The following is a 13923-nucleotide window of genomic DNA, read 5'->3' on the forward strand; positions in this document are numbered from 1 at the left end:
ATTTTTTGTATTTTTAGTAGAGATGGGGTTTCACCGTGTTGGCCAGGATGGTCTCAATCTCTTGACCTCATGATCTGCCCGCCTTAGTCTCCCAAAGTGCTGGGATTATAGGCGTGAACCACCACGCCCAGCTGAGTGTTGCTCTCATTCATAAGGCTCCTATTCATTTAACTCTTCAATGATATCTTCTCATTCTTCACTTCAGGGTGACCTTAGTGTTTCCATTTGTTCCATCCTTGTCCTTGTCTCTCTTTACCTCTCAGCTTCCAACTCCCTGAGGGGACTCATAGCCACACCCATAACTGTGACTGCCAATTTAGTGACACTGTCATGGATTCCCAGCTTTCCTTTGGATTTATTCTTCCAGCTTCTGTGAATGCTGACAGATAATAAACCTCAGCTCTCAGCCCTCTCCAGCAATTGCCCTTAACTGAAGAGAGCTATTTTACCCAAGGCCACACCTTCCCAGGGGCAGTTTGCATCCAATAATTGGCAACAGAGGGTGTAAAGGCTGACTCTCCAAACTGGCCCATCCTAGCTTGAGTTTCCCTTGGAGTCAACAGCAGCTGGTATTAAGTCTGCGTTATACACATGCCTTCCCTCCAAGCCACCCTGTGGCCTTCTCTTCTCACGCTAGTGTTAATTTCAGAACATTCCTAATACACCTCCTGCATGTAAATTTCCATCGGAGTCTGCTTCCAGGAAACCCAGCCTGCAAGAACCAATGACTCTAAGTTTCTATTTCCAGCTCTCTTCTTTGAGAAGCTCCAGAACCATATCTCTCTCTGTCTATTGGATATCTTCCATTTGGGCATCCTTGGCAATCTGAAACCCAACATGCTCACACTGAACTCATCTTGGTTTTTGAATCCTCAGACTTTGGTCCCCTCTTGAGTTCTCCTTCTCAGGGAATATCACTAGCATCATCTCAACCTCCCAAGACACAAACCTGGTGCATTAGTTATCTATTGCTGTGTAATAATATTACCACCAACTTAAAGCAGCTTAAAGCAACTTTGAGTTGGTGGTAATATTATTTCTGACAGTTTCTGTAGATCAGTAGTCCACCCACAGCTAGGTCTTCTGCAAAGCTGCAATCAAGATGCTAGCCAGGACTAACGTCTTATCGCGATCAAAGTATCTGCTTCCAAGTTCATGAAGTCATGGCAGGATCCAAGTCCTTGCAGTCTGCAGGATGAGGACCTCAAATTTTTGCTGGATGTTAAGCAGTCATCACTCTCAGTTATTCACTCTGTGGTTCTCTCCATAGGCAGCTCACAACATGAGAGCTTGCTTCTTAAAAGCCAGCATGGGAGAGAGAGACAGTTCAAACAAGACAAGTGTTAGAATCCCACATAACATAATCATGGAGGTGACACGCTGTTATCCTTGCCATATTCAACTGGCCAGAAGTAAGTCATAGGTGCTGCCTACAATCAAGAGGAGGAGTCCAGCCAAGGAACACAAGGAGGTAAGTGTCATAGAGGTCATCTTAGAATCTTTTTACTACCCTTGGACTATACTCTGGTTAATTTTGTCCTACGCAGAGTGATTGTCTTACTCTTATCAATAGCAAAAATTTGGAGTGGTAAGCAAAGAAAGATATTTAAAGATCCTCTAGAGTTGAGGAAATAGACCTAAGAGTAATTATTCTGAGGAGTAAGAGAAAATATGAGCATGGGTGGCTCTGCTCTCTCTGACCCAGAACAAAAACACTGCATCAGTGTAACACAGTAGGCAGCGGACAGTAACGGGAGCCTGCTATTCAAATTATCCAGAACACTTATTTCCTCACCATTTTTTAAATCCATAATATAAACAAGGAGCTCTCAGTTTCTGCAACCCTTTCAGATACTGTCAGTCTATGCATTGTCTTATCTGAAAGGCTTCCAGAATAGGAGGCTGATATTACTTTCAATTGGCATTACTTTCAATGGTGAAAACTACAAGAACATTTGCATCAACCTAATAAATTCTTTCCTCCATTCTCATTTCAGTATCTACCAGACATCATTGCCAGGTTTCTTTTCCCAAGTTGGCTCAAAAAGATGTCACCATTATTATCCCTGATCTAGCAGATTCACATTCTGAGTGACAGGCATGATAAAGTTCTGATGAAAAAGAACTTTTGTTTATATAAATTTGAGTTCTTTCACTTGGTGATGGTATGATCTTAGGCTGGCTTCTTAACCTCCATAGGCTTCAGTTTCCTCACCTGTAAAACGGCAATAATAGTAGCCTCTGTGGTAATGTTAAGGTCAGGTTTAAATACACAAACCATTTAGCATAGTGCTTGCTTGCCATATGGCTAGCATTTCACAAATTCTAGTGCCTAAAATTAACATTATAATTATTGCCAAGAACAGTAATTAGTTGCCAGGCCAATAGAAATGTAAAAAACATAGTTTTTCAATTAAATTCATTTTTAAAAGCTATTATTTAATGTCACTGCTATTTTATCAAAGAAATGAAACACACTAAACCAAAAAATTCAAAGGACATATTCTTGAATTAAAGAGAATTTTTTTTAATGGAATGAATTTAGTTTTTGAAGAAAAAAAAAAAACACTTCACTATTCAACATTGCTTTTTCTTATTTTGCCACCTCATGGTGAAAACTTCATCATGGATTTTCCATGATTCACAGCCCAGGGTTTGGCAATGGCTGGATTAGAAACCCAAGGTCCCATCAGACCAGAGTAATAGTTACTGCCCTCTTGTATCTCAATCACTAACTGAATGATTGGCTTATCTTACATCGACACACGTTTTTCATTAAGATATCTGAAATCAGACAGGGCCTCAAACTTTCAAGCCATTTGGATTGATTTACTGTGAACCAAACCAGTGACTTCTTAGCAATTGGCTATCTTATTTTAGTGACAGATAGGGTTCAGAGGAGCCATTATACCCTGATGAGTTTGTTTGAAATATGCCGGCCCCCTCCCTATGTCTTGGGGAAAGTTTGAGGGGGTGAGAATTGTTATTAAAAATCTCACACATTTTAAATACAGAAACATTCTGCAGTTTTTCTGGTAAATTACACTTGACTGGGCTAGAAGATAAATATCACAATTGAGAGCAATTTGTAAAAATGCAACTGGAAATAATTCTTTTGCTCATGTTGTTAAAAAGAAATACTCTCTCCTCAATAGTAAATTTAAATAGAGTAGTGTGTGTGGCATGCATTAACTAAAAAATCATGCAACTCTGTATGACAGTTTTTTACATATATATGCATGTGAGTGTATATGTATTGGCAGTCATGAAATGTTTGTATTTTAATCTACTATTTCTGTCTGGATGGGAAAAGAAAGAACAGAGATGTGTTTTTTAGACCTTGGCTTTTTTGTAGAACCACTTAGTAATGTGGTATAGCTTGATTCATGGGAAAAAAAAATAGACTGCTACATTTTTCGGTTATCTTGCAAATTGCTGGATTACTCAGGATAATTTTAGTTGCAAATGACAGCAACCCAAAACTGGCTTGTGATATGCGGGATAGGGTGGGGTAGGGGAAGTGCATTTTTTTACATAATGGAATCCTGTGGTATTTACCTTCAGGAACAGTAGTATCCAGATGCGCAAATGATGAAATTAGAATTCTCACCCTATCTCATCATTCTGCATTCTTCTTTGTTCGTTCCATCTCAGGCTTTCTCCAAGAAGTAGCAAAACTGGTAACCAACAAGTGAGGATTATATCCTATCAGCCTTTACAACGTCAGCTAGAAAAGCATAACGTTTTTCTCAGCAATCCAATGATTAGTGGGTTCCAGCTAGGTCCAAATGTCCAACCCAGAATAAAGCACTAGGCATGGAAATGTGGTAAACTTATTTATTAGAACTAGATCAACTGTTTATCTCTCAGACCTGGAAGTGAAGTTCAGTCTCCCATACCAAAACCCATATAATCTATAAATGGAGAAGTATGTCTCTTAGCGAGAAACGTTTCTGCAGAGGTACAGTGGGTGGTCAGACATAGATAGCCCCTACCCTCTAGTGATTATTATATTTTTTTCTGTGCACAACCAATTTAGGCAGCGCATGCTAGAACTCCTACGCTTTCAATAATTGACCCTGTAGCACTAAGATAAAGCATGTTATCTGCCTGGGTTAAAACTGGAGCTTATCTTGCTGTATCTACCATGAAATAAGACAGTAATGAAAACACCTTCAAAGAAAGTGGATTATGTGGATCCATGAATGTTTCACAGTGTTCCCACATGGAATGAGCAGAGATCACGTCTGCCCTCACAAGTGGAAAGCCTTTATATGTTCATTCAGTGAAAATCTAGTCACTTAACAATTACAGCTTTTTAACTCCAAAGGAGAAACTGCAGGATCAATATAGCAGAATAAGTATCCAAATTAGAATTGTATAGACTTGTGTTAAAATACTGTCTTAGATCCTCAATAAATAATAGTTATTAATTTTTTAAGTTCATTGGCTGTCATATTAGAATAGTTGTTTAACCTTCCTAAAACTAAATTTTCTCATGCCTAAAATAGGAAATAATGATATTTACCTTGCAGATTTGTAACAAAGATTAGACATAGCAGAAATTAAGTGGAACAGTCATGTAGACATGAAATAAATAATAGCTGTTATCCTCAGGAATAAGAATAGCCTTTTAATACTGATACAGAAAGCTATTTTTGAAGATCAAGTGATGTAATCATGCAGTGTGTTTAGTATATTGTCTGCTTTAAGGTAAGAAGTCCGCAAATGTTAACTAATTGTGTTGTTAATAATAATACTAATTTTTATGGCCACGTTGAAGTAGAAATGATTGAATTTACTTTTATTATCTTAGCATCATACCAGGTATACAGTAAATGTTCAAAACAACTCTAGGCTTTGTTCATTGTAATTATCATTATTGCGTCTAATCATTTGAATAGTAGAATGAATGAATATGTAGCTATTATATGTAGCTACTATAAGAAGAATGTCTTGATACAATAATCTCCTGTGCTTATTATAGAGTGTGAAATATAACTACTTTTTTTTTTTTTTTGAGATGGAGTCTCACTCTGTTGCCCAGGCTGGAGTGCAGCAGCATGACCTGGGCTCACTGCAATCTCCACCTCCTGGATTCAAGCAATTCTCCTGCCTCAGCCTTCTGAGTAACTGGGACTAAAATTGCCCACCACCACACCTGGCTAATCTTTGCATTTTTAGTAGAGACGGGGTTTCACCATGTTGACTAGGATGGTCTCAATCACCTGACCTTGTGAACTACACACTTCAACCTCCCAAAGTGCTGGGATTACAGGCATGAGCCACCGCACCCAGCCAAGACAGTTATTCTTAACTGTTATTTGCATATGTAGAGTTTGTATATTGAAAATATTCCCTTCAATACTTTGCTTCAGTTTTCTTCACTTTCCATTGGTTCTTCATTAGTGAAGGTTCATCTTTACATTTAGGGGTGGAATGGTTAAGAATGTGTTTGCAAATATCTAGATCGTTTACCAAACCACAGATTGAAGAGTTTTAAAAAGCTCTGGCTTGCATTTCTCTTGCCTCCTATTAAGGCCACAACTCTTCATCTTCTCCATTACAAGTTCATTTCAGCCACCTCTAGAATCAGCCTTAAGGTGCTGCTAAACTTTAATTGGAATGAGGAAGTCAAGACCCTCTCCGGTTTTTTAAAAGACAAAGCAATGCACCTTAGTGATTTGGGAGCTTCTCAAACTCATGCCACCATATTAACAGTCTCATTCCAAAGTGTAAATGTCTTGGAACAATTCTCCGGAAATACAAGCAATTTGAGTGACAAATGTAAAATTACACAATTGGGGGGAAAGATTGTCAAGCCAAAACATAGAAAGTAATGATTCATTTTAGAAAATAAAATGCTCAAAGAAACATCAGGGAACTTGTTTTCGGCTGCAGTTAGCTTAATGAAATGGTTCTCTAAGTGGATGTTTATTGGAAATCTGTGTTTAGAAGGCTGGAAATAAATTCCATTTTTAAGTTATGCTTTTTTTTCTCCCCTCTCCCTCTACATTTGCTGGCCCATTTTATTCAAAGCTGAACACCAGATATAAATAAGGATTTTTGAACTGCTTTTAAACTGCTGGCATCTGTTAGATTAGAAGGAAGTCTGATTTAGCAAAACTTAGAACAGTACAGAACAATTGCCAAAGCAAGAGAATCTTTTATTTATGTTGTACAACAGTGTTATATAACCAGGCAAGTTGTTCATCTTCATTCTTTATGATGAGTATATGGGGCAATATATCTCTTAATGTTTGGCCAGCTGAGAGCCCATTAGCTGGTGTTGTATTATTTAGATGTTAAATTGATTTGAGAGGAAATTAATTATGTATGTTCAGCTAAAAACCATCACTTATATAAGAGCTTACTAGCTCTTACGTAAGACCTCTTTAGATTTTTAATTTTTTTTTTTTAATTTTGGGGAGAAGGTGTTTTATTTTTTATTTATTTTTTTTTTCACCTCCTTTACTAATTTCTAGAATCTCCAGAAACCACGTAGTTAGAAGTAAAAGTGCCACGGTCAAAGAGATCTTGTTTTAAAATCCAGCTTACTGTTTTCTAGCTGTTTGAATTTCAAAAGTTATTAATCTTTCCAAGCATATTGCTCATCTATAAAATAGGGATAATAAGAATATCTTCCTCATGTGTTTATTCTGAGAATTAATGCAGATAAACTGCTTAGCATATTGTCTGACACATAATATGTATTCAATAAATGCTAATGCTATAAAATTATCACTGCATCCTCACAAACACACAGTTCTGCAACATGCATGGGGAGTAGTTTTGCGATTTGGTTTGTTTGTTTTTAACATTCTGTCTAGGTTCAGCAGAGAAAATATTAGCTAAATCATTTTAAATCATTTTAGCTATATAGGGACATAATAAGCCAACCTAACAACAGACTGGGAAATAATTTTTGCCATGACTCTGTTCTGTATGTTAAATTTCATCAATCACAGCTGGGCAAGAAATGCTAAATAATAGGTATAAGGAGTCAAAAGATGATGGCAAATTCAAGACTTTGTTTTTTGTTTTCTACTATTTTATGTAAAAGAAGGGCCTCTGTATATTGAAATCTAATGAAATTATATTCTGGAAGTGGAAGAAAGGAATCCAAGTTTAGGAAACAGATCCAACAAGTTAAGTGACTTGCCCAAACTAACAATGAAGGTAGAGTTTATCCTAAATTTCAACTTTTTAAATCCCAACTTTCTCTTCTTTCTCCTACCCTCAACCTGGTCCCTATCAAGTCGATATGAAAGTGGTTGGTTTGGATTCTGCTAATATTATTTTCTATATCAAAGAGTTTTCTGAACTAAGGGTAGAGGTTTTATCTAAACTCTTCAAAATTTTAAAAGATATTTGAGAATAAGTCCTTAGAAGAATTTATTTCAAGAAGTAAAGAATGCATTCAATATACTTATTATTAATATTTTAATAATGAAAACTAATTTAAATTGAAACTTACTATGTGCCAGGCACTGTGAGATGCATTTCACTTGTACTTGTCCTGTTTCACCATTACAACAACTCTGTGAGATAGGTTTTAACAAAACTGAGGTTTAGAATGCTTTCCAAGGGTCATGCAATTGGTAGATTGGGACTATAATGTTGGGAGTTGAGATTTAGGAATAGGGCTAGGGCAGTTGCTTATTTTTGAGGTTATCATAAAGAAAGCACTAAGTTAGAGGCATTGACTCCAGAGTTCCCCATCTCTGAAGTTTCCTCCAGTTTCCCTTGAATCTCCTCAAACAGCAGAATTAAGCTTGACTTTTGCATTGCCTGGGTCAAAACTGGCAATCAGTAGATTCCAGAAAAGCTTATTTTAAATGAGCTACTCTGGTCCATGGTACATTTTAAACAATCACTATCATGAATGAAGTATATTCAAACATGATGTAATTAGTAAAACCAAAATCATTTTAAGTGGTATTGCCTAGAGCTCCAGCATGAAAACAACAACAATAACAACAACAAAACCCTCCAGCATTAATCTCTGCACAATTACACGGTAGGAGGAGGTAGAGATGGCCTCTAGCACTCAGATTTCCCTCTGAAGACCTTATCAGGTTCCAAGGTTACAGCCAATAAAGAGGTAGAATGTCAGGTCACCCCTCATGTGGCGGAGATCTTACACTCTTCCAGTAAAGGTTTAAAGGGATAGTCTATGACAATGTTAAGTAAATGCCAAAAAACATCTGAAAATAGCTCCACTCTGCAGATCTCTAGATGATTGCCAAGGTGCAAGAGGCTAAGGACCTCACGTATCTTACTGATTGCTGTATTTTCAGCTCTGAGCACACAGATTTCAAAATAAATTTGACTTGACTTCTCAGTCCCAGCAAAGCCAGTTAGCCATTTGGCTTGAGTTCCTTTCACACAGGTACCTCTATAATAATCATAATTAATATAGATGCACCTGCTCACATGTGCCAATCACTTTTCTAAGTGACTTACCTCAGCTAATTCATCTTCACCACAACCCAATGAGGAAGGTACTATTATTAGCACTGTCTTAAGGTAGGAAAAGGAAGGACAGAAAGATTAGAAACATGCCCAAGGTTGAAACGTTAGGAAAGGGCAGAACTGGGATTCAAAACTAGGATGCCTGCAGAGTCCACACTACTTACCACTATGCTGGCTATACTGTCCTTTGCCATATTCATAGCAGTCTCTATTTTTTCAGGATTTACTGTGTGCCAATGTGAATTATGCTGAGAATTTTACAAGTTATTTCATTAGAGTGATATGACAGTTCCATAAGGTAGATGTTATTATTGGCCCCAATTTATAGATAATGAGACTGAGGTTCAGAGATGATGTGTAATTTTTCCCAGTCATATTGAGTCAGAATGAAATTCAAATTTGGATCATCTCACACAGCCAATATGCCTAACCCCTCTCAAAATACCTCTCAAGAAGCACTCTTTTCATCAGTAAATCTTTAAGTGCTCTAAGCCACTAGGAACTTATTTCTAGCTGAACAGAATCAAGGAAAGTGATATTTGATTGCCAACATAAAACTTTTTTTTTTTTGAGACAAAGTCTCACTCTGTAGCCCAGGCTAGAATGCAGTGGCACGATCTTGGCTCACCACAACCTCTGTCTCCCAGGTTCAAGCAATTCTTCTGCCTCAGCCTCCTGAGTAGCTGGGATTACAGGCACACACCACTGCACCCAGCTAATATTTTGTATTTTTAGTAGAGATGGGATTTCACCATGTTGCCCAGGCTGGTCTTGAACTCCTGACCTCAGGTGATCCACCCGCTTCAGGTTCCCAAAGGGCTGGGATTACAGGCGTGAGCCACTGTGCCTGGCCAGAACTTCTTATTGTTACACTTAAACTGTATTCTCCTGTAAATATGTTTGAACTATTAATATATTTTTTTACAAATTTAAACACTTTTTACTTTAAAATACAGTTGTCCCCGCTTATCCATTGGGTATACATTCCAAGACCTTCAGTTCATGCCTGAAACTGCATTCATTTCTATGTAGCTTACATAGTACCAAACTCCATATATACTATGTTTTTTTCCTATACATATATACCTACAGTAAAGTTTAATTTATAAATTAGACACAGTAAGAGATTAACAATAATTAATAATAGGACAATTATAACAATATGTTGTAATGAAAGTTATGTGAATGTGATCTCTCTCTCTCAAAACGTCTTATTGTACTGTTCTCACCCTTCATCTTGTTAGCAGTTGATCTGATAACAAGGTGGCTACTAAATGACTAAAAAGTAGGCTGGACAAAGGGATGGAGATCTTATCATACTACTCAGAATGATATACAATTTAAAACTTATAAATTGCCCATTTCTTGATTTTCCATTTAAAATGTTCAGACCATGGTTGACCATGTGTAATTGAAACCACAGAAAGTAATACCATGGATAAGGGAGGACTGATATAGATATAGATTTAGATTTACACAAAAATTACAGACTTTTTATATATCCGGTACCAAATTTTCCTTATTATTAATACCTTACATCAGTATGGGACTTTTGATATAATTTAATGAATCAATACTGATACTATTAACTGAATTTCATACTTTATCCAGATTCCCTTAAGTTGTACCTAATATGCTTTTTCTGTTCTAAGATCCCATCCAGGATACCACATTACATTTAGTCATAAAGTATCCTTAGCTGTAACTTTTCTTTTTTTTTTTTTTTTTTTGAGACAGAGTTTCGCTCTTGTTACCCAGGCTGGAGTGCAATGGTGCGATCTCAGCTCACCGCAACCTCCGCCTCCTGGGTTCAGGCACGTCTCCTACCTCAGCCTCCTGAGTAGCTGGGATTACAGGCACGCGCCACCATGCCCAGCTAATTTTTTGTATTTTTAGTAGAGACAAGGTTTCACCATGTTGACCAGGATGGTCTCAATCTCTTGACCTCGTGATCCACCCGCCTCGGCCTCCCAAAGTGCTGGGATTACAGGCGTGAGCCACCGCGCCCGGCCAGCTGTAACTTTTCTTAGCTCTACCTGTTTCTCAGACTTACCTTGTTTTTGATGACCTTGACCATTTATAGTAGTCATGTGTTTTGTAGACTGTTCCTCAACTGAGATTTCTTTGAGTTTATGTCATAATTAGAGGTTTTATGTTTAGGAAAAAAGACCAGAGAGATAAAGTGTCTTTTTCGTCATATCATATCTAGAGTAGATGCTATTAACATGACTTGTCTACATGAATGTTAATATTGATCTCTGGCTGAGCTAGTAGCTAGTATTAGGTTCCTACACTGTAAATTTACTCTTTTGCCCTCCTCTCCACACTTTAGTCTTTGGAAGAAGTTACTATAAGAAGCATACATTTTAAGAGGTAGAAAGTTATGTAGAATAGATTTCTGTATGCACCCCAAATAGAGATTTAAGTATTTACTCAATAATTTATTTATATCAATTTAGATTCACATATATTTATTTTATACTTTAAGTCATGATCCAATACTTTCTTCCATGGATCACATCGCTCCAGCTTTGATCATTGAGAGCTCCTTCAGATGGCTGTTGTGTCCTTTTGACATACCCCCATCACTGTATTTTACTTTTGTTTCCAAGCAGTTCCTTAAATTTTGACAATATAAGGTGCTCCAGATTCACTTTGTATATTTTCTGCCAGAACCTTAGAATCAATCATGTCTCCAAAGAGCTCCAAGTCATTTTATTAGAAAATGGTATTAAAAGCCAGCATCTATATGTTAGGTGTGCTGGTTGCCACTGGGTATCATTGCTTCTAGGCTTTCTTAGCTGACAGAGCAAGGAAATAAGTGCATGTGTATATATGTGTGTTTATTAACATATGTATATACACATATCTGTAAGTATAAAATATCCATATGTACTCTATTAATCCAAACATGAGTTTATACTGAGGTATCAAACTCTAATCTGTTAGAGTTGGATCATTCTAGACTTCTCTCCTTGTTTGTCTGTAAATTCTTACTCTAGCAATGAGACACCTGGCTTGCACCATTTGCCATTCATTTGTTTAATTGTTCTATCAGGATACATGTATGGAAATATCATATTGTTAACAGATAGCCCATGACAACAACTTTTTCAACTAAATCACAGAGCTTTTGTGCAGGTATTTTTGCTGTTAGTCTTAAGATTTCTCCCATTTACAAAGTTACTTTGGTTGGTACTGTTCCCTATTACTTCCTTCAATAAACTTGTTTCATACGTTTGTAATACAGTTAGATTCTTTTGTCACAGTTTGCACTCTATCCTGGCTTCCCATAATCTCCTAAATAATTGTTTTTTCTTTTTTTTTTTTTTTTGAGACAGAGTCTTGCTTCATTGCCAGGTGCCAGGCTGGAGTGCAGTGGCGCGATCTTGGCTCACTGCAACCTCCGCCTCCTGGATTCAAGCAATTCTCCTGCCTCAGTCTCCTGAGTAGCTGGGACTACAGGTGCACGCCACCACACCCAGCTAATTTTTGTAGTTTTAGTAGAGACAGAGTTTCACCATATTGGCCAGGATGGTCTCGATCTCTTGACCTCATGATTTTTTTAATGTGCATACATCAGGACTCACTCTTTTTGCTTGCTGTAAAGTCCTATGGGTTTTAACAGTTGTATAGCATGATGTATCTGCTACTACAGGACTATGCAGAATAGTTTCTCTGTCTGAAAATGTCTTCTGTACTCTGATCCTTCTGTTATCCTTATAGCTTTTCCCTTTTTAGAATATCATATAAATGGAATAATACAGTAGGTAGCCTTCTAGACTGGCTTCTGGAACTTAGCAATATGGATATAAGATGCACTCACATCTTTGCATAACTTGGTAATTCATTTCCTTTTTGTTGCTAAATAATATTCTGGTGTATGGGTATACCACAGTTTGTACATCAGTGTGTTTAAGGACATCTTGGTTGCTTCCAGTTTTTGGTGATTTTTATTAAAGCTCCTATAAATATTTGCATATAGACATCTGTGTGGACATTAATTTTCAAGTTAGTTGTATAAATACCTGGAGCATTATTCCTAGATCATATGGTAAGACTGTATTTAGTTTTGTAAGAAACTGCCAAATTGTTTTCTAAAGCGGTGGTGTCATTTTGCATCTGCACTAGTAATGAATGAGAATTCTTAATGCTACGTGTCTTCACCAGGAAATGGTACTGTCAATTTTATCTTGTTAATTTTAGCCATTCCCATACATGTATAGTGGCATCTCATCATTGTTTTAATTTGCATTTATCTAATGATAAATGACATATGCTTATTTGGCATTTATATATCTTTTTTGGTGAGGTATTTTTCCAGACTTGTTGCCGTTTATTAATTGGGTTGTTTGTTTTCTATCTTTGTATCTTAAAAGTTCCTCAAATATTTGGGATACAATATGTGATCAGATATGTGTTTTGTAAACATTTTTTTTTTCAAATCTGGGGCTTGTCTTTTCATTCTTGTAACAGTATCTGTCACAGAGCAGAATTTTAAAATTTTAATATAATCCATGTTGTGGGTTTTCCGAATACCCGGTATCTATGAGTGTGATCTTACTTAGACATAGGGTCTTTACAGATGTAGTCAAGTTGAGATAAGGTCACAATGGATTAGGGGAGGTTTTAAATCCAATGACTGGCATCATTACTTAAAAAAAAAAGGAATGGGAGATTTGAATACAGACAGGGAAGAAGTCCACGTAACCCTGGAGGCAGAGACTGGAGTGATGTATCTACGAGCCAAAAATAGCAGAGGGTGCCCAGGAGCCACCAGGAGCTAGATAGAGGCAAGGAAGGGTGCCTCCTAGCGGCTTCAGAAGGAGGATAGGCCTGCCAACATCTTGATTTTGGACTTCTAGCCTCCAAAAATATGAGATAAGAGATTACTGTTATTTAAGCCACGTGGTTTGTGGTACTTTGTTACGGCAGCCCTAGGAAACTAATACAGTTCAATTTACCATTGTTTTATTTTTTTAATTTTCTTTAAAGGATTATGTTTTTTTGTTGTTTATAAAAACTCACCATCAAACCCAAGATTACTTAGATTTTCTCCTATTTTTCCCTAGAAATTGTATAGATTTTTATTTCACACTTAGATCTATGATCCATTTTGTGTTAATTTTTATATAGTGTAAAGTCTGTGTCTTGGAACAGTGTAAGCATGTGGGCATCCAGTTGTTCCAACATCATTTGCCGAAATGACTATACTTTCTTGATTGAATTGCCTTTGTGCCTTCGTTAAAAGTCAGTTGACTATATTTGTGTGGGTCTGAGCTACACTTTTTAATACTTGGTTATTTTTCCATATATGATATAATCCATTAAAGTTCTTTCATAATTTTTTTATGTTTGCAACAGCAGATTTTATTACTCTTCCTTTCCTCTAGATCATTCATCAAAAAAAAAAAACCTCAATTTCTGTAGGCGCTACCAAAAAAAGGT

The 13923-nt window shown here is 36.8% G+C and overlaps 1 protein-coding gene across 11 annotated transcripts in view; it reads right to left on the bottom strand.

Annotated features, from left to right (window-relative positions):
* The window catches only part of PRELID2 (PRELI domain containing 2), an 856521-nt gene that overhangs the window by 318885 nt on the left and 523713 nt on the right, over window positions 1-13923 (bottom strand). The gene's annotated exons all lie outside the window — the stretch shown is intronic.

The sequence above is a fragment of the Aotus nancymaae genome, unplaced genomic scaffold, assembly GCF_030222135.1.
Source record: "Aotus nancymaae isolate 86718 unplaced genomic scaffold, 86718_ANA_hifiasm-v0.15.2.pri h1tg000064l_1, whole genome shotgun sequence".
NCBI classification, from domain to species: domain Eukaryota; kingdom Metazoa; phylum Chordata; class Mammalia; order Primates; family Aotidae; genus Aotus; species Aotus nancymaae.